Source organism: Ornithorhynchus anatinus, chromosome 2 (genome assembly GCF_004115215.2).
Source record: "Ornithorhynchus anatinus isolate Pmale09 chromosome 2, mOrnAna1.pri.v4, whole genome shotgun sequence".
Classification (NCBI taxonomy): domain Eukaryota; kingdom Metazoa; phylum Chordata; class Mammalia; order Monotremata; family Ornithorhynchidae; genus Ornithorhynchus; species Ornithorhynchus anatinus.
The window spans coordinates 91170588-91191196 of NC_041729.1; positions in this window are offsets into that span (position 1 = coordinate 91170588).

The following is a 20609-nucleotide window of genomic DNA, read 5'->3' on the forward strand; positions in this document are numbered from 1 at the left end:
GGAGGGGATCACCTATGTAATCAAGAAATGATCAAGGCCAGAACAAGGGATTTAGTTTGGGAGTTGGAGAGGAAGGACTGGATTCAAGTGGGATTAAGGAGTAGGAAGCAACTGAATTTGACTATGTTAAGTATGATGCAATCAGAGTAATTGGATAATCGGCTTGTCTTTTTGCATCTTGGGTGTGCCCTGATTATTAGAATATTTTTGCCTCTGCAGTGTCATAACTTCCCTTTATGGATGTTGGAATATAATATGACAGTTCAATGAATGCCAGTTCACCCTCTCCTTAAGACCGTGAGCCCCAAGTGGGACAGGGCCTGTGTCCAACCTAATTCATTTTAATTTGCTCCAGTGCTTGGCACATAGTATGAGCTTAACAAATACAATAATAGTAATAATAGTAATAATAAGAATGAGCACCATCAGATAAGGAAAATTAAGCAAAACAAAAAGCATAGGTCTGCCCCTTTAAGAAACTGCATTCAGTCCTAGTTCTCTGTTTTAGACAGAGCACTACAGATCTGGCGAATGTACTGATAAAGGGAACCAAAATATTCAGAAAGTTGAATCAGTCCCCTTGTAAGGACAGGCTGAAATGATCAGAACTCTTCAGCCCAAACACATGAAGGCTGGAGATACATGATTGAAGTTCACAAAATTTCAGTGAGTGTAGTGAACCAAGAATTGTCACAGTCTTATAAGAAAGCACCCACCCACTGAAGTCTAAAATCAGGGGGCTCCAAAAAAACAAAAGGAAACAATTCCTGACACTGCTGGTGGTAAACATGAGGAATTGATTACCACAGGAAGCTGTGCCTGCTGAAAATAATAATTCAAGAAGAGGCCTGTATTAAGTTATTAGAGAAAAAAGTCAGGTTGCCTATCAAACAGAGAAGCCCCCTACCTTCCAATCACACTGTTTTATTAAGCGTCTGTGGGTGTGATTGTCAATTAAGCAATGGTATTTACTGAGCACTTCCAGTTTGCAGAGTTTTGTATGAAGCGCTTGTCAGTAACAAAATACTGGGTTGCTTGGGCTATTTGTCAAACCCGATGATGGTAATGTTGGTCTTCTAATGCACTTAATATAGGGAAATTGTCTAGGACTCTGGCATGCTGATGAAGGGTGATTCTGGTTAATTCTGGGGAGGTGAATTTTGAGAGGTAGGACTGTACCTCTTAAGAACATTAGCAACTTCATTGCTGGATCAAATCAATGGTCTATCGAACCAAGGATCCTGCTTCCAATAGTAGCAGCAGAATGCTTCATCTTGGAATTGTTGTCCTTCTTAATACCCCATCTAATGTTTGGGGTTGAACTATAAAATATTCCTCATTTTCCCTCTCTACATCCCCATTGGCATTTCGCCATCACCATTTATCCATTCATTTACATATACCCCTCTTGAACTCGATTGATATTTTCTGCTCGAATCACTACCTGTGGTAAACTCCATACACTTCCCATTGGCTGTGTGAAAAAGTATTTCCTTTTATTTGTTTTGAACCTGTCATCCTCAAACGTCAATGGGTGCTCTCTCAACCTAGTCATATTAAGCTTTCATTTCTTGCTCACTGGTCCTTCTGTGAAGTGGCTCTGTCAGAGGAAATTATTTCAAGGAGTGATATGCAAATCAATGGGAAATTAAGCAATTTGCTTTTCTCTGGAATTATTTTATGACCTGTCAGTCTCAGAACTTTTGCAAGAAGCCAGGAAACTGGTTTCCCCAGAGAGGAATCCACTTCCTTCTCTGGGCTAGAGCTCAGCCATGCAGAAGAGCCACCTGAACAGATGAAGGTGAAACTAGGTGGAGAATGGGAGGCAACAGCAATCATCCTTACACAGTTTCTAAGAAACCTGATTTTTGTTTTTCTCAACTTGAATCTGGATTGGTCTTTTATAGAATGGAGTCCTAAAAGTAATAATAATAAGAAGAAGAAGAATTTTGGTTTCTGTTAAGTAGTTATTATGTGCCAAGCACTGTTCTAAGTACTGAGGTAAATACAAGATAATCAGGCCCCACATGCGGCTCACAGTCTAACTAGGAGGGAAAACAGGTATTGAATCCTCATTTTGCAGATGAGGGAACTGAAGCACAGAGAAGTTAAGTGACTTGCCCAAGGTCCCACAACAGTCACTGTTCTAAGCGCTGGGGTAGATATGGAATTAGACTAATAATAATAACTGTGTTATTTGTTAAGCACTTACTCTGTGCCAGGCACTGCACTAAGAACTGGGGTAGATACGAGGCAATTGGGTTGGACATAGTACTGTCCCACATTCATTCATTCAATCAATCATATTTATTGAGCGCTTCCACATACAGCTCACAGTCTTAATCCCCATTTTTACAGATGAGGTAATTGAGGTACAGAGAAATTAAGCAACTTGCTCAAGGTCATAAAGCAGACAAGTGGCAGAATGGGGATTAGAACCCAGGTCCTTCTGATCCCAGGCCTTTACTCTATCCACTAGGCCACGCTGCTTCTCTAAGTGAGAACTCCCCTCTAGACTGTAAGCAGGGAAGTATCTACCAACTCTATTACACTGTCCTCTCCCAAGCGCTTAATACCATGCTCTGCCCACAGTGAGCACTTAGAAAACACCATTGATGGATTGATTCCTGTTCTAAGCTTCTCTTTAATAAAACAGCCCAGTTCCTTGAAAATATTAATCCTTATTATGAGGAGCTTCTCTTTAATAACTGTCCAACATCCATAGAGAAAACAGTGATAGACCTTTCTCTTAGGAGATGAAAGCTGTGTGTAATGCCCTGCTTTCTAACCTGTTTCAGAAGTTGTATCCTGGTAGGCTCAAAGTTCCAACAGAAACAATCCCCTCACGCTCCTTCAACCAAATGACTTACAGGGGGTTACTCTCCCGAGCCAGAGAGAAGCATAAACTCTGGAGAAGTTGGCAGCATCCATTCCTCATCTCATCTGCTCTGGATGCTGCTACTTTGCTTCTTGTTTGATTTCCTCAACTGTTTATCTTGCTAAGGAGCTCAGCAAGAAGTAGCAGGGTTTTTTGGTGGTTTTCTTTTTCTTTAATGGTTTTTGACACGTGCTTACTATGTGCCAGGCACTGTACTAAGTACTGGGGTAGATCAAAAGTAATAATAACAATAATGGCATTTGTTAAGTGCTTATTACGTGCCAATCACTGTTCTAAGCGCTGGGGTAGATATAAGGTAATCAGATTGTCCCACGTGGAATTCACAGTCTTAATCCCCATTTTACAGATGAGGTGACTGAGGTACAGAGAAGTGACGTGACTTGCCCAAAGTCACACAGCAGACAAGTAGCAGAGCGGGATTAGAACCCATGACCTCAGATTCCCAAATCTGTGCTCTTTCCATTAAGCCACTCCGCTTCTCTAAGTAATCAGGTAATCAGATTGGACTCAGTCCATGTCCCTCGTGGACCTCGAAGTCTTAATCCCCAATTTGCAGATGAGGTAACTAAGGCCCAGAGAAGTGAAGTGACTTGCCCAAAGTCACACAGTAGCTCCTGCCTTAATGGCCAGACTACGATGATCTGAAGTGTCCTCCCTGATTATTGAAACCTGGTTTTCTCTAGTGGCCTGAATAGGGTTTCACAATCAAAAATTCGGGGTTCTATGTCTATTGATATTTGCTATCATGCTATAAAGAAGCAAACACAGCACAGGTTACAATTACAAGTCTAAATAGGTCAAAGGTGTTTGCAAATGTAGACCTTTATGAAGTGGAACAAAACAGCCAGTTCCTTGAAAATGTTAATCCTTATTCTGAGGAGCCTCGAGTGTAGCGAAGCTCTGAATGTTCAAGATTCTCTCCCCTTTCAGCTTAAGTGGATTAAGTGCCTCTTCCGTCACTGGATTCAAGTAGCCAGAGCCCGAGCCGAGCTGGGGCAAGCTTATGTAAAGGCTCTTTGGAAGATTGATTAGAACAGTGTCTTATGTCTCCCAGGGTTAACCCACTGAGTGAACTGTTCAAATAATAAAAAAATACTAGCATGCAATTGAAAATATCACCTTTTTCCACAGAACAATATAGCTAACTTTTCTTATTTACCCTTGTCACCACTTTCCTTCCTGGATTTATCTCACATATATCCTGCATTAGCATGATGCAAATCTTTTTGAGGTGCAGCAGTAATGAATCCCATTAGGAAAAGTTCCCCAGGCAATCTGCTCCTCAAGCTTCAGTTTGGGGCAAAGGTACTTGCCTGAATCTCGGGATGATTTCTGATATAATTTTACAATCCAATTAAAACACCAGTTCCCGGTCATCCCATCCTCTTTGTCCTGAGAGATGAAACTTCTCAAGGGCTTGGAGGCCCTGAATCTCCTACTCAATACTGATCGAATAGTTTATTAATAAAGGTGAATATAATTCTCCATCTGAGTGGTGTAGTAAGGTTTGGGCAAAAGCTATTTCCATTAAACAGTATACTCCCACACAAATAATCAACTGGGTTTATCTTTACTCCTTGTCTCTTCATATGAGAAAAATGCTTGTTTCCATTTGTGAGAAATCAGTGGGGCAATTCCAAGGCCAAACCTTGAAACTATCTTGAATTCTCTGCAATACACAAACACTTAAATTTTACCATTTGTTCTTGGTACTATGACCATCAAGACAATGATCCTTTTGTAGGTATTCTAAAACACTAGTTGTTTTCCAATTTAGATAAAGTAATGAGGAAGGCCTCTAAATGTTAATAATAACTGTGGCATTTGTTAAGCAATTACTATGTGCCAGGCACTGTACTAAGCCCTGGAGTGGATACAAGCAAATTGCAAATCTTAATCCCCATTTTACAGATGTGGTAACTGAGGCAAAGGGAAGTGAAGAGACTGGCCCAAGCCTACACAGCAGACAAGTGGCAGAGCTGAGATTAGAACCCATGACTTTCTGACTCCCAGACCCCCTTGCTCTATCCACTACACCATTCTGCTTCCTCTAAAGTTCATATATTTGGTTGGTGTTTAAATTAATATTTGCATGTGCAATGAACACATCCAGTTTTACACGTTTCTTCTTTCTGTTGAGATCATTCAGATGATTAGTACAGTGTGTTACATAATAATAAACACTAATGATGGTATTTAAGTGCTTCCTACGTCTTAAGCACTGAGGTAGGCACAAGATCATCAGGTTGGATGCAGTCCCTGGGATTCAGAGTCTTAATCCCTATTTTACAGATGAGGCAACTGAGGCACAGAGAAGTTAAGTGACTTGCCCTAGGTCACACAGCAAACAAGTGGTAGCATCAGGATGAGAACCCAGGGCCATCTGACTCCCAGGCCCGGGCATTATGCATTAGGCCATGCTGCTTCCCAAGCTGCTTTGCAACCAGTGGGTACTCAATAAATAGGAATACTTCTACACATAATTTAACAAAGATATAGATATACAAGTATGTATGTGTTCACATTAAAATGTGCTATGCCTTTTTATGGTGAAAGTGATAGGGGTTCTCTTCTTCAAATAATACAGGTACAGGCATCAATTTCAAGCAGGTATCATTTCTACATAGGACCAATAATAATAGTAATGATAATAAGGATGCTATTTTACTAAGTGAGTACTATGTGCCAAGCACTGTATTAAGCACGGGGTGGAGATACAGATAATCAGTGGGAACACATAGTTCCTGTGCCCCTCAAGGCTCTTGGACTAAGAGCGTGAGAGAGGCGTTATCTTATCCCCATTTTACAGTTGAGGCAACTGATGCTCAGAGATAGCAATTACAAATGTATTTGCAATTTTACTCAAGATACCCTGGGCCTGAATGTGATGATTTCATCCAATTCAGAGAAGGTCCGCAAGGGATGAGTATCTAGTGGTAGTGTGCTTGCCACCTCCTGATGAAAAGTAATGCTTTCTGATGTTTTTAGTTCTTTCTTTTTTATTAATCTTTCTCTATTGAATCACCCCCATCTTTCATGCTTTGTTAACACAGTGCAGGACTCACATCACCAACAGATTGAGTTGAGACCCTACAGAAAATTTGGAAATCTGAAAGCACAGAGACTGGTATAAAATCCTAAAAATCAGTAGACAAATAGCTGGTCTCTGGTGGTGAGTGAATAGGGTGTGGAGGAATAAAGAAAACCTGAAAACTACACCTTTCAACATCAGTACCATTTTCTCATTAAAAGTCTTCAGGTTTTCCCATAGGGAAATAGCCTGCTATTAAGGTCCTATTAAATAGCCTGCTATTTTTGTTGTCCTTATTCTCCTGTAAAGCTCCTCCCTAATGTAAAGGATTTCTACACTATTAGATCATGATTCTAGGGATTATGGAGCTGGAATCCCAGGCTGTTAAAGTGTTGAAGGCTGAGTGCAGTAAAAACTAACCGAGAGCAGGAAAAGAGATGTACTACATGTGCAAATGCTCCTGCTAACATAGTAGTGGCAGGGTATTTTCATCATTTTCTCTGTGGGACTCTCTGCCGTGATGCAATTCATTCCCAGGGAAAATGAATCCCCACCCTCAGATTGGATGCGGTTAGCTGAGTCTAGTGGGAGACGGCTTGTGAGAGTCAACCAGGCTAACAGAAGCCTTTGAATGGTGTCATTTGGAATGCAATTTCAAGTACTGAACTAGAGTGGGGAAAGGGCAGCTGCATTTTATTGTGGCAGAAAGAAAAATAAATATAGCTCCTCTTCAAACTCATATCTGAGCTTTGAAGTCCTTAAATGCAAAATGGTAAGATTATCAAGCACCTGATATTCACCCCACACTCAGACCCATGACACTTAGGTACAAATCCTTAAATGCTGCTATTTCCCCTTCCTGAAATTCATTATGATATCTATAAGCTCCTTGTGGGCAGGGAGAATGTGCCTATTGATTCTGTCGTATTGTATACTCACAAGCATTAGTACCATGTTCTGCACACAGTAAGCACTAAATAAATTCATTCAATCGTATTTATTGAACACCTACTGTGTGCAGAGCACTGTACTAAGTGCTTGGGAGAGTACAATACAACAATAAACAGTGGTATTCCCTGCCCACAACGAGCTCACAGTCTAGAGGCGGGGAGACAGACATCAATACAAGTAAATTACAGATATGTACATAAGTGCTTTGGGGCTGAGAGGGAGAAAGAGCAAAGGGATAAATAAAATTACAGATATGTACATAAATGCTTTGGGGTTGGGAGGGGGAAAAAGCAAAGGGAGCAAGTCAGAGCAACACAGAAGAGAGTGGGAGATGAGGAAAAGTGAGGCTTAGACTGGGAAGGCCCCTTGAAGGAAATGTGCCTTCAATGAGACTTTGAAGAGGGGGAGAGTGGCCGTCTGTCGGATTAGAGGAGGGAGGGCATTCCAGGCCAGAGGAAGGATGTGGGCTAAGGGTCAGTGATGAGACAGGTGAGATCAAGGCACATTAAGAGGGTTAGCTACAGAGGAGTGAAGTGTGTGGGTTGGGTTGTAGAAGGAGAGAAGTGAGGTGAGTTAGGAGCAGGCAAGGTGATGGAGTGCTTTAAAGCCAATGGAAAGGAGTTTTTGTTTGATATGAAGATAGATGGGCAACCACTGGAGTTTTTTGACGAGTGGGGTAACATGTCCAGAATGTTTTTGTAGAAAAACGATCCGGGCAGCCTAGTGAAGTATATGCTGGAGTGGGGAGAGACAGGAAGCTGGGAGGTCAGCAAGGAGGCTGATGCAGTAATCCAGGAGGGATAGGTTGAGCGATTGTATTAACGTGTGAGCAGTATGGATGGAGAGGAAAGGGCGAATTTTAGTGATGCTGTGAAGGTGGGACCAACAGGATTTGGCGACAGATTGAATATGTGGGTTGAATGAGAGAGAGGAGTCAAGGATAATGCCAAGGTTAAGGGCTTGTGAGACAGGAAGGATGGTGGTGTTGTCTACAGTGATGAGAAAGTCACGGGGAGGGCAGGGTGGGAAGATAAGGAGCTCTGTTTAGGACATGTTAAGTTTGAGGTGACAGGAGGACATCCACATATAGATGTCTTGAAGGCAGGAGGAGTTGCGAGACTGGAAAAGAGGAGAGAGATCAGGGCTGAAGATGTAGATTTGGGTATCATCTCCACAGAAGTTGTAGTTGAAGCCATGGGAGCAAATGAGTTCTCCATGGATTGATAGTTATCATTAGATCCATTCTTCTAATAAAAGGAAAGACACTGGAATTGGATAGATTCAGTATCATTTGGACAATGCAAGAGATAGGGGTCCAATAATGATATAATGCCACGATTTGCAGGACCTTGGAAAAAATCAGTTAAACACTTAGAGTTTCTGTTTTTCATTTGGAAAATGGGGACCAAAATATAATGAGCATGTGTGATAGTGAAAGAGGCCAACATGGATAAACACAATTTATGGGCAATCTCCAAGCCCTTTTTTAACTACGGGTTCACAGCTTTCCTCAACATTTTACCAAAGCTTCTAAAGGGGAGCCTTATATCTGGTTGGTCTTCCTATTTCCCTGCCCTGAGTAAGTGCTGAAGCTTATAGTAGTCAAATGGCTAAAAGACTTTCTGAAAGCTAGAAGAAGAGAATCAAATTGCCTGATTATTCATAATCAATCCATTGATAATATTTATTGAGCACTTACTGTGTACAGAGCACCGTACTAAGAGCTTGAGTGAGTACAATACAACAATAAACAGACACATTCCCTGCCCACGATGAGATAAAACTATGTCATCCTGAACACGAACCTGGGAGCCAGAAGACCAGGGTTCTAATCCCAGCTTTGCCACTTGCCTGCTGTGTGACCTTGGGCAAGTCCCTTAATTCCTCTGTGTTGCAGTTTCATCATCTTTAAAATGGGGATTAAGTACCTGCTTTCCCTCCTACTAGACTGTAAACCCCATGTGGGACAGAAACTGCGTCTGACCTGATTGTGTCGTATCGACCTCAGTGCTTAGTAAAGGGCTTGGCACAAAGTAAGCACTTAACAAATCCCACAATTATTACTATTCTATACTCAGCACTCAATTGATTGATAGCACTGGATGGGATTACAAGGGCTCAATTGGTCAAGTCCCTTAATAATAAGAAGAAGAAGAATTATGGTATTTGTTAAGCGCTTACTATGGGCCAGGCAGTGTACTAAGAACTGGAGTGGATACAAGAGAATTGTGTTGGACACAGTCCCTGCCCCTTGCAGGGCTCACGGTCTCAATGCCCATTTTACAGATGAGGTAACTGAGGCCCAGAGAAGTGACGTGACTATCACACTGTCTCCAGGCAGGTGAATGACTAAAGTGTCTAGGGAAGATAGTAGTAGTAGTAAGTGAGCCCATCACTGGGCAGGGATTGTCTCTATCTGTTGCAGAACTGTACGTTCCAAGCGCTTAGTACAGTGCTCTGCACATCGTAAGCACTCAATAAATACTACTGAATGAATGAAGGATAGTACCGATGGCAATGAATTGCACTATTTTTATTGGTATTTAGTAAGCACTTAGTATGTGCCGGACACTGTTCTAAACAATGGGATAGATACAAGGTAATCAAGTCAGTCTCAGTCCCTGTGCCACCTGGGGCTTTCAGTCTTAATCCCTATTTTGCAGATAAGGTAAGTGAGGCACAGAGAAGTTAAATGACTTGCCCATGGTCACCCAGCAGATAAGTGGCAGAGCCGGGATTAGAATCCAAGTATACTTGGGAAAGTATAACCTGCAAGAGAAGTTCTTTAATGTCTACCTGTTCTTTAAAGATTCCCCAAGGAGGGAATCTCCACAGTATCCCTTAGCAGGCTTCTCCAATGCTTTGTCCTCCAGATAGGCAGGCAGTTCTTCCTTATTTTCTTCTGAAAACTCTCTTGCTTTAAGTTAAGCGTATCTTAGTTCGCAGCGGACATGGAAAAATGGTCAGGGTCTCCCCTATAAAAGCTTTCATAGACTTGAACAAAGTCATCACGGTAGCACTGGGCCTTTTTATTAAGGATGAAACCATAGCAGAATATAGTGGAAATATTGCCTCCAGACTCTTGAATGACAGGTTTGGATGGATTTATCCCACTAGCATGTTGACTTTAGAAGGCACAGTTATGTTCAGCTTTTCATTCACTATTATCTCTATTCATTCAATAGAATTTATTCATTCATTTAATCATATTTAATGAGCGCTTACTGAGTGCAGAGCATTGTACTAAGTGCTTAAGTGAGGCATCACTTAAGAGACTGCAAAGCCTGCAGAGCTCTCTTAAGCCCTTGAGAGAGTACAATAAAAGTCAGACATACCTCAGGTTCCAAGCATCCCACAGTATGTAAAACCTGGAGATACTTGTTACACTTTCAATTGAGCATTTCTACAAACTCTTTTGAGAAGCATCATGGTGCATTGTGGAAAGAGCAGGAGCCTGGGAGCCCAAAGACCGGGTTCTAATTTTGTCTCCTCCACTGGTCTGCTATGAAACCTTTGGAAAGTCACTTAACTTCTCTGTGCTTCAGCCACTTCAACCGTAAAATGGGGATTAAGATTGTGAGCCCCATGTGGGACTTGGACTGTGTCTAACTTGGTTATCACAGGATCTACCCCAGCACTTAGTAAAGTGCCTGTCACATAGTAAGTGCTTACTAAAAACGATTGAAAAAAAAGCAAAAACACTCCATTGCATTTTACTCTCCAGAGTACTTAATACAGTGTTCTGCACACAGTAAGCGCTCAATAAATACCATTGATTTGATTGATTTATGTTCCCCAGATGTATGCTCCACCTCAAATATTGTGTTCAACTACCGCAGGCAAGTCAATTCCATATCTAATCCTTCTTCCTCTCATAATAATAATAATAACAATTGTGGTATTTGTTAAGCACTTACTATGTACCAGACATTTTATTAAACACATGGGTAGATACAAGCTAATTGGGTTGGACACAGTTCCAGAACCCCATAAGCCTCACAGTCTCAATCTGCATTTTACCAGATGAGGTAACTGAGCCCCAGAGAAGTAAAGAGACTTGCCCAAGGTCACACAGAAGACAGGTGGCAGAACCAGTATTAGAACCCATGTCCTTCTGACTCCAAGGTCCAAGCTTTTCCCCGCCATAGGTCAGTCCTGTCCTTTCCAATCTCTGACGACTTGCTGTCCTTCCCAAGCCTCTTCTGAGCTGAACTGTGCTATGTGCTTTTCTTTACCTTTTCATTTTTAATTTGAACTTTACAGACAACCACAGGAGCAGCTGCTCCAAACCTCTTTCCTCTCTGCCCTGCTGCTTTTCATCTGTTGACTTGCAACTTGATTTCCCCACCACACCGGGTCCATAGTAAATGAGACAGCAACAGATCAAGATGGGATTCAGGGAAGGGGGATAAAGGAGGAAGCTGGAGAGAATGCTGCCTCATCTCCATCTGCTCCACCCTAGTTTTTTGTTTGTTTTTATAGTATTTCTTAAGTTCTCTGTGCCACGTCACCTTATTGTGGCAGAAGAGTATGTGTACACTGATGAAGCTTAGAGCTATGCTACAGCTCACTCAGAGCATAGATCACTCTGTGGCATAGCTCTAAGCTTCATCGGTGTATGCAAACTCTCCTTTTAGGATTACCCATAATGGAAAGGTCTAAGCCAACTGCTACCTTGCTGGTACAATCTCTCATAATATCCCGACTGGATTATTGCATCAGCCTCCTCTCTGATCTCCCATCCTCCTTTCTCTCCCTGCTTCAGTCTATACTTCACTCCGCTGTCCGGATTATGTTTCTACAGAAACACTCTGGGCATGTCACTCCCCTCCTCAAAAACCTCCAGTGGTTGCCTATCAACCTTCGCATGAAGCAAAAACTCCTCACTCTTGGCTTCAAAGCACTCCATCACCTGGCCCCCTCCTACCTCACCTCTCTTCTCTCCTTCTACAACCCACTCCATACACTCCGTTGCTCTGACGCTCACCTCCTCACGATGCCTCGTTCTCGCCTGCCCCGCTGTCGACCTGACCCACATTCTACCACTGACCTGGAATGCCCTCCCTCCTCACATCCGCCAAATTAACTCTCTTCCCCTCTTCCAAGCCCTACTGAGAGCTTACCTCCTCCAGGAGGCCTTCCCAGACTGAGCCCTCCCTTTCCCTCTGCCCCTTCTCCCCTTCCCATTGCCCCTACTCCCTCCCTCTGCTCTACCCTCTTCCTCTCCCCACAGCACTTATGTATATTTGCATATGTTATTCGTAACTCTATTTTATTATGTGTATATATCTAGATCCTATTTATCTATTTTGATGGTATTGATGTCTGTCTACTTGTATTGTTTTGCTGTCTGTCTCCCTCTTTTAGACTGTGAGTTCATTTTGGGGCAGGAATTGTCTCTATCTGTTGCTGAATTGTACATTCCCAGTGCTTGGTACAGTGCTCTGCACATAGTAAGCACTCAATAAATATGATTGAATGAATGAAGCATCAAAGTCAATTCACCTGTTCTAGGCAGAAGCAGCATGGAAAAGAGTCAAAGGCAGATGATCAAGTGATCAAAATGCTGATCAAAGACAATGGCAGAAACTCAGGTTTTTACTGCATGAAAGAAGGCACTGGTAGTACATACCCATATTTTTATCAAGAAAACTCTATGGATGCACACACCAGAAAGACTTTATGGCAAAAGATGGGACGTTCTGGAGAGGGTGGGTCCATGGAGTCACTATGGATCGGAAATGACCCGACAGCATTTGGAAAAGAACTATGTACCAGACACTATAATAAACGCTGGGGTAGATACAAGATAATCAGGTTGGACACAGTCCCTGACCCACATGGGGCTCACATCTTAATTCCCATTTTACAGATGAGTTGAGACCCAGAGAAGTGAAATGACTTGCCCAAGGTCACACAACAGACAGGTGGCAGAGCCAAGATGAGAACCAGATTCTCTGACTCCTAGGCCCACACTCTTGCCACTTGGCCATGCTCCTTCTCGTTCTGTCCTACTCTGTCACTCTCTTCCTCTCCACTGTTTCAGCAGAGGCGGAGGGCATGGGGAAAGCAGTCGTAGCAGTGGTGGGGAGAAAGGGTGAGCAGCGATGGCAGAGACTGCTGTAACTGTGGCATAGTGGCACAAAGGAGAGACTCAAAGGTGAAAAAAAGTACCCATCAGCACAGTCCAACAACACAAAGGGGGCACACTGGGGAAGGTGAAGAAAAGCAGACTGGATTAGGGAAAGGTGGGAAGGGAGCCAAGGAGCATGGGAAGGAATGGGGAGTTTGAAGGAAGGGGGGATGGCTCCAATCTGGAATCACACCTTATGTTGTGCTTTGCCAGGAAGCTCAAAAGGGTCATCGAGCTACTGAGTAAAACAGTGAACCAACCTGGGATAGCGTTTAAAGATTTAGTGCTCTTCTTGTTGCTCATTTTGTGATTTGAATTTTCATGTTTTTGAGGAGATTTCTTTTTAGAGTTTGTGATACAAAAAACTAACTAAAACTTGTGGCTATTATGCTTTGAATTACTTAAGGATTAAACATTATCTTAGGGATGTTTAACATTATTGAACACATATAAGAATTTCAATTATTCTTCCAGGTGTTTCGAACAGATCTTAATTGATAGCATGTAATTTGATGGGAAACCATGATAACACATCCATCCAGTTAAGACACAAACCAACTTTCACAGAATTTAACTCTGATGTAGCCTGGGTGTGTCAGTATAAGATTTAGCCCCTTCTCTCCAGGAGCTCATAGGTTGTTGCACTTGAATCACCAATTCAATCACATTTATTGAGCATTTACTGTGTGCAAAGTACTGTACTAAGGGCTTGGGAGAGTAAAATACAATGATAGATACATTCCCTGCCCATAATGTGCTCACAGTCTAAAGGGGAGACAGACAATATATATAAATAAATAAATTACAGGTGTATTAATATGTGCTGTGGGTCTGGAAGGGAGGACGAGTGAGGGGAGCAAATTGGGACAGTGTAGAAGGGAGTGGGAGAAGAGGAGAGGAGGATTTAGTCAGGGAAGGCTTCTTGAAGGAGATGTGCCTTCAATAACGCTTTTAAGTGGGGGAGAGCAATTATCTGTCTGATATGAGGAGGGAGGGTGTTCCAGAACAGAAGCAGGATGTGGGCGTGAGGTTGTTGCCAAGACAGATGAGAAGGAGGTACAGTGAGAAGGTTAGCAATAGTTCATCAAAGTGTGTGGGTTGGGTTGTAGTAGGAGAGTACTGAAGTGAGGTAGGAGGGGGCAAGGAAACTGAGTGCTTTAAAGTCACCAGTGAGGAGTTTTTGTTGGATGCATAGGTGAATTGATAGCCTCTGGAGCTTCCTTGAGGAGTGGTGAAACATGGCCAATCTAGCATTTGCATTGTTTTCATCCATAGGTACATAGCTCTGCACTTGTTCCCACTGAATTTAATCCTGCTGTGTCCAAATAATCTAACAAATTGGGAAAGAGAGTCCAGGTGGTCTAAGTCACTTTTAACTTTATTCCAGCTTTTCAAAGTGTTAGCATCCCTACCTAATATGCTACCAACAAATGTAGTATCAGTTGAGCATCACAGGGATGGGGAGTCAGGAAACCTGGGTTCTATTCCTGCACTTCCATTAACTTGGTGTGTGGCCTTGGGTAAGTAACTTAGCTTCTCTCTGTCTCAATTTTCTCATGTGTAAAATTATCAATTAAACATTTAATATTTAACAGGATACCTGTTTTCCCTCCCTCCCTCTTAGATTGTGAGCCTCTATGGGACAGGGACCGTGCCCAATCTGATTATCTTTTATTTATCTCAGTGCCTAATATAGTGCTTGGTACACAGTAAATGCTTTAATCAATATTATTATTGTTATTGTTATGAGAGGCATCATAATCTAGTAGAGAAGCAGCATGGCCTAGTGGAAAGAGCCCAGGCCTGGGAGTCAGATGTCCCGGGTTCTAACCCTAGGACTGCCAGTTGTCTGCTATGTAACCTTGGGCAAGTCACTTAACTTCTTTGTACCTCAGATTCCTCAACTGTAAAATGTGGATTAAATATCTGTTCTCCCTCTAATTTAGACTATGAGCCCCAAGTGGGACAGGGACTGTGTCCAAACTGATTCACTACCCCATTGCTTAGAACAGAGCTTGAAACATAGTAAGCACTTATCAAGCACTTAAAACAGCTTCAACTACCACCTCTATGAGCATGAGAAACAAATCTACCTCTCCATCCCTGATCTCTCTTCCTCTCTGCAGTCTTGCATTTCCTCCTGCTTTCAAGGTATCTCTCTTTGGATGTCCTCCAGTCACCTCAAACTTAACATGTCAAAAACAGAACTTATCTTCCCACCTAAACCCTGTCCTCCCCCGACTTTCCCATCATTGTAGATGGCATCACCATCTCTCCTCTCTCACAAGCCTGTAACTTTGGCACTTTCCTTTGCTCCTCTCTCTCATTCAACCCACATATTCAATCCATCACTAAATCCTGTCAGTTCAACTTTGCAACATTGCTAAAATCCTCTTAATGCAAACTGCTACGATGTTAGCCCAATCATTTATCCTATCCTGCCTTGATTTATAATAATGATAATAATTATAATAATTATGGTCATTGTTAAGCGCTTACTATGTGCCAAGCACTATTCTAAGCATTGGGGTAGGTACAAAGTAATCATGTTGTCCCACGAGGGGCTCATAGTCTTAATCCCAATTTTACAGATGAGGTAACTGAAGCACAGAGAAGTTAAGTGACTTGCCCAAGGTCACAGGGCAGACTAGTGGCAGAGCCAGGATTAGAACCCATGTCCTCTGACTCCCAAACCCGTGCTCTTTCCATTAAGCCATGCTGCTTCAGCCTCCTTGCTGACCGCCCAGACTCCGTTTTTCCCTACTCCTGACCACATTTCACTCTGCTGCATGGATCACTTTTCTACAAAAAGGTTCAGGCCACATTTCCCCATTCCTCAAGAACATCTAGTGGCTGCCCATCCACCTTTCAATCAAATAAAAACCACTCACCATTGGCTTTAAAGGACTTAATTCCTCCCCCCCGCCCCTCCCGCACCTGACCTCAACTACTCTCCTTCTACAACGCAGCCCACACACTTCACTCCTCTATTGCTAACCTTCTCTCTGTACCTCAATCTTGCAGCCAACCCCTCGCCCACGTCCTGCCTCTGGCCTTGAATGCCCTCCCTCCTCAAATCTGACAGACAGTTACTCTCTTCCCCTTCAAAGTCTTATTGAAAGCACATCTCCTCCAAGAGGTCTTCCATCATAAGCCCTCCTTTCCTCTTCTCCCTCTAAACTGTAAGCTCCTTGTGGGCAGGGAATGTATCATTTAATTGTTGTATTGTACTCTTCCAAACACTTAATAGAGTGCTCTACCCGCAGTAAGTGCTCAATAAATGCAATTGACTGACCGACTGTAGTACTGTAATAAAATTATTATTATTAGAATTCTCTATACCCAGTCCCTGAATAATCAAAAAAGCTACCTTTTTCTATTACAACTGAGTTTTTTAACATTCTAACCTTCTCTTGGGAAGGTCTAGGGCACAGATGTCATAAAAATGCCCATTACAATTTTGAATATAAATTTGAATCAATCTTGCATTACATGAAGAGAGATAACAACAGCCCAAGCATAGGAAAATAACCTAGTTTAAAATCAAATATAAGTTGGCTTACAAAATAATGCCCATGATAAACTTAATAAAAGTTGAGTTTTCTGATATTGGTGTTTCACTAAGCAGAAATACCTCAAGATAGCAGCAGAGAGATAAACCAGTGCATGGGGCTGAGAGAGGAGGTGAAATGAATTTGAATACTGAAGGATATAGAAGTAGAGCCAGTTATCTTTGCAGTGTCTGGTAAGATTAATCATAGGGATCAGGGAATTCATTATATTTGGAAGGCATTTCTGGTTACTTGTTATATAACCAAGAGATTTGTATCTCAACAAAAGATGATTAAAATGTGTTTCCGAAATGGGGAAAATGTAAGGTAACTAATCTGAGAAATTAAACTGTATTGTCATTACAATTTAGATTAATTTCAGCCTGACTCTTCCCCCTCTAATCAATCCAATAGCATTTTTTGAGCATCTACTTTGTGCAAAGCCCTGTACTAAACATTGTTTAACAAAGTAAAAGGCATGGTTCCTGCCCTTATGGAGTTTATAATCTAATGGTGGCATAGGCATAAAATGATTTAGAGTCAGAAGCAAAAAGAAAATGGAAAGCTACCACAGATGAGTGAGTAAATCAGTAATTTAATAATAGAGAATATAAAAAATCTGTACACAACTGTTGCGGTGACAGTGAGTACATATTACTGAGGTGGTGTTGGAAGACTAAGACTTAGGAAGAATAATAATTATGGCATTTGTTAAGCTCTTATTATGTGTCAAGCACTGTGCTAAACACTGGAGTAGATATGAGAGACTTGGGTTGGACACTGTCCAACATGGGACTCACAATCTAAGTAGAAGGGAGAACAGGAGAAAATTAAATGGGGAATGCTTCCTGGAGAAGGTGGGATTTCAGCAGGACTTTGATGATGGGGAAAGCAGAAGTCTGGGAGATTTGAAGGGGAATAGTATTTCAAGGAAGGCCAGAGCATGAGCAAGAGACTGAAAGGAAGGAGAGGTATAGATGAGGGACAGTGAGAAGGTTCAGCTGAAAAGAGTGTAGGTAGCAGGGTTGGAGAACAGCAGGAAGAGAACTAAGGAAGAAGGTGGGAACCATTGGAAAGTCATAGAGCCAATGCTCCAGAGCTTTTGTATGATGTGGTGGCAAGTGGCTAACCATTGGAGGATTTTGAGGAGGGGAGGAATATGGGCAGAATAAGAATCTAGGAAGTTGATCTGGGTTGCTCTGAGTGTAGTATAGACTGAAACAAGAAAGAGATTGGAGGGAAGTAAATCAATGAGGAGGTGGATTCTGTAATCTACTAGGAAGATGACAAGAGCCTGAGCTAGGATGGTGGCCATTTGGGTGGAAAGGAAGTTGTGAATTAGAAAAAAAATAGATGAGTCCCACTTCAGAAGGAGGAGTGTGTTCGTCCCCAAGGCCCCCGCCCCACACATCTTAAGAATGCCAGCTTGATATGAAACAGAAACAGTAAGGGACTGAATTGTCCCCCTCCTTCTCATTCCACCTACACAAAAAGAAAAATGTACTCCTGATAGCTTAAAGACCCCACTTGGAAGAGGCTGATAGAGCATTAGTATTGATCGATGAATCAACGGTATTGAGTGCTTACTATGTGCAGAGCATTGTATTAAGCATGTGGGAAAATACAATACAGCAGAATTAGTAGGCATGCTCCCGGCCTATAATGAGTTATCACTATTATTATCATTACTAATAATAATCAGCACTTATTATGTGTCAAACACTATATTAAGCCCTGGGGTTGATATGTTAATCAGGTCAGAAACAGTCCATGTCCCACATGTCCCAATCTAAGTAGGAGGGAGAAAAAGTATTAAACCCCATTTTACTGATGAGGAAACTGAGGGCCAAAGAAGTTAAGTAACTTGCTCAAGATCACAAAGCAGAAAGATGGTGGAGCTGGGATTGAAATGGAGTCTGGCACATATTAAGGACTTAAATACCATTTTTTAAAGAATGGTCCTTTAACTGCCAGGCACATGCTCTTAACCATTAAGCCATGTTACTTCTCACAGTAGTGGGAACTGCTACCAGGATCCTCTGCCTGAAACAAGGCTAGCCACTACAACTGTTACAACATCTCCTCAATGTCCCCTAAAGGAGCTACACTGGGGAAGAGGAGAAATGCAGATGAATGGGGAATAATAATAACAATGCTGGTATTTGTTAGTGCTTACTATGTGCCAAGCACTGTTCTAACTGCTAGGGTAGATCCAAGGAAATCAGGTTGTCCCATGTGGGGCTCACAGTCTTAATCCCCATTTTACAGATGAAGTAACTGAGGCACAGAGAAGTTGTGACTTGCCCAAAGTCACAGAGCTGACCAATGGTGGAGCTGGGATTAGAACCCACGACCTCTGACTCCCGAGCCCGTGTTTTTTCCACTAAGCCATGCTGAATACTGTCTTTGAGTGGAGAACTGGAAGAGAGGGGTAGCAGGAAACTTGATTTTCCTTCTCTAACTCCTGAAGAGGTGGTGTTTTTGCTTTTGGGACTCTTGAATAAGAGAATGGAGCTCAACAATAACATCCATTTTATATGGATCACCAAACAAATGAGAATGTCTTTTGTTTATGAACACCTTGGTTCTATCTGGGTTCTATTTGAACTTGGAGGCTAGATTTGAAAGCTCTATAACTGTTACCAATGTTCAGGGTTAGTCTCTCAGTGAATGACTCCATGTTCCTATTTCTTTGTGTATTTGCTATATTGGAGGGTTTCTCCATTGCTTTCTACTTGGTCACATACATTTTGCATTTTATTTCAAACAGGAGTGAAAACCAGCTTTAAAAAAATTACTATTCATCAACAATCAATTAATGGTGTTTATTGAGTACTTCCTATGCACAGAACACTGTACTAAGCGCTTGAGGGGGTATAATACAACAGAGGTTGTCGACTTCTTCCCTGCCCTCAAGGAACTTACAGTCTCAAGGGTTTTGATATCTAAACTGATCTTTAAGATTGTCATCTGAAAAGTATGCGGTGGGAATTAATAATGAAAGAGCATTGCATCTTATGGAAATCGTCAAAACCCCTTTATTTTCCAAGTTTCAATTTCATTTCTAAAATCCATTCAGTAAAATCTCCTTCTGCATGACCCTGTGTACAAAACCTTTCACAGTCAGCATGGACATTCAAGGAACACTGCATCTCTGCCCAATAATTCATTCACGCTGTATACATATAATAATAATAATGATGGTATTTGTTAAGCGCTTACTATGTGCCAAGTACTGTTCTAAGTGCTGGGATAGATACAAAGTAATCATGTTGTCCCACGTGGGCTCACAGTTTTATTCCCCATTTTACAAATGAGGTATCTGAGGCACAGAGAAGTTAAGACTTGACCAAGGTCACACAACAGACAGGTGGCAGAGCTGGGATTAGAACTCCCGACCTCTGACTCCCAAGCCCATGCTCTTTCCACTAAGCCATACTGACTCTCTGTATTATCGTTCTATATCAATGGGAATTTCACAATCACTAACAAAGTCCCAGTGACTGAGAAAGTCAATACTGAGCAGATGAAGCAGGCTAAAGAGGATAAGGTCACTGGAGAGTCGAAAGGAATAAACATTCTATTTTGTCTTCTAAAAAAAATATTCAGTAGTGAGACTGAGAGCCCATTGTGGTCAGGGATTGTCTCTGTTGCTGAACTGTACATCCCAAGCTTTTAGTACAGTGCTCTGCACACAGTAAGCACTCAGTAAATACAGTTGAATGAATGAATGAATGAATGAATGAGAAAATCCTCAGCAAGGAAGTGAAAACAAAGATATGATTTCTGAAATCATGATTGCCCCTAACATTTCTTCCATTGACATCATGTCTAAATCTCATTTGTTCTTCATTTATTATACCTTTCATTCTTTATTGCTCTTACAAGTATTTGGGGCCTCACCTCCCATGTACTGTCATCAGAAAGCAGATATATTTGCTAGTCCTACTTTTCACAGAGCTTCCTAGGGAGAAAGCAGGTTAGACATGGAGCCTGTGGGCACTTGGAAAAAAACCTGATGTGAAGGTTGTCAATCAAATCCAG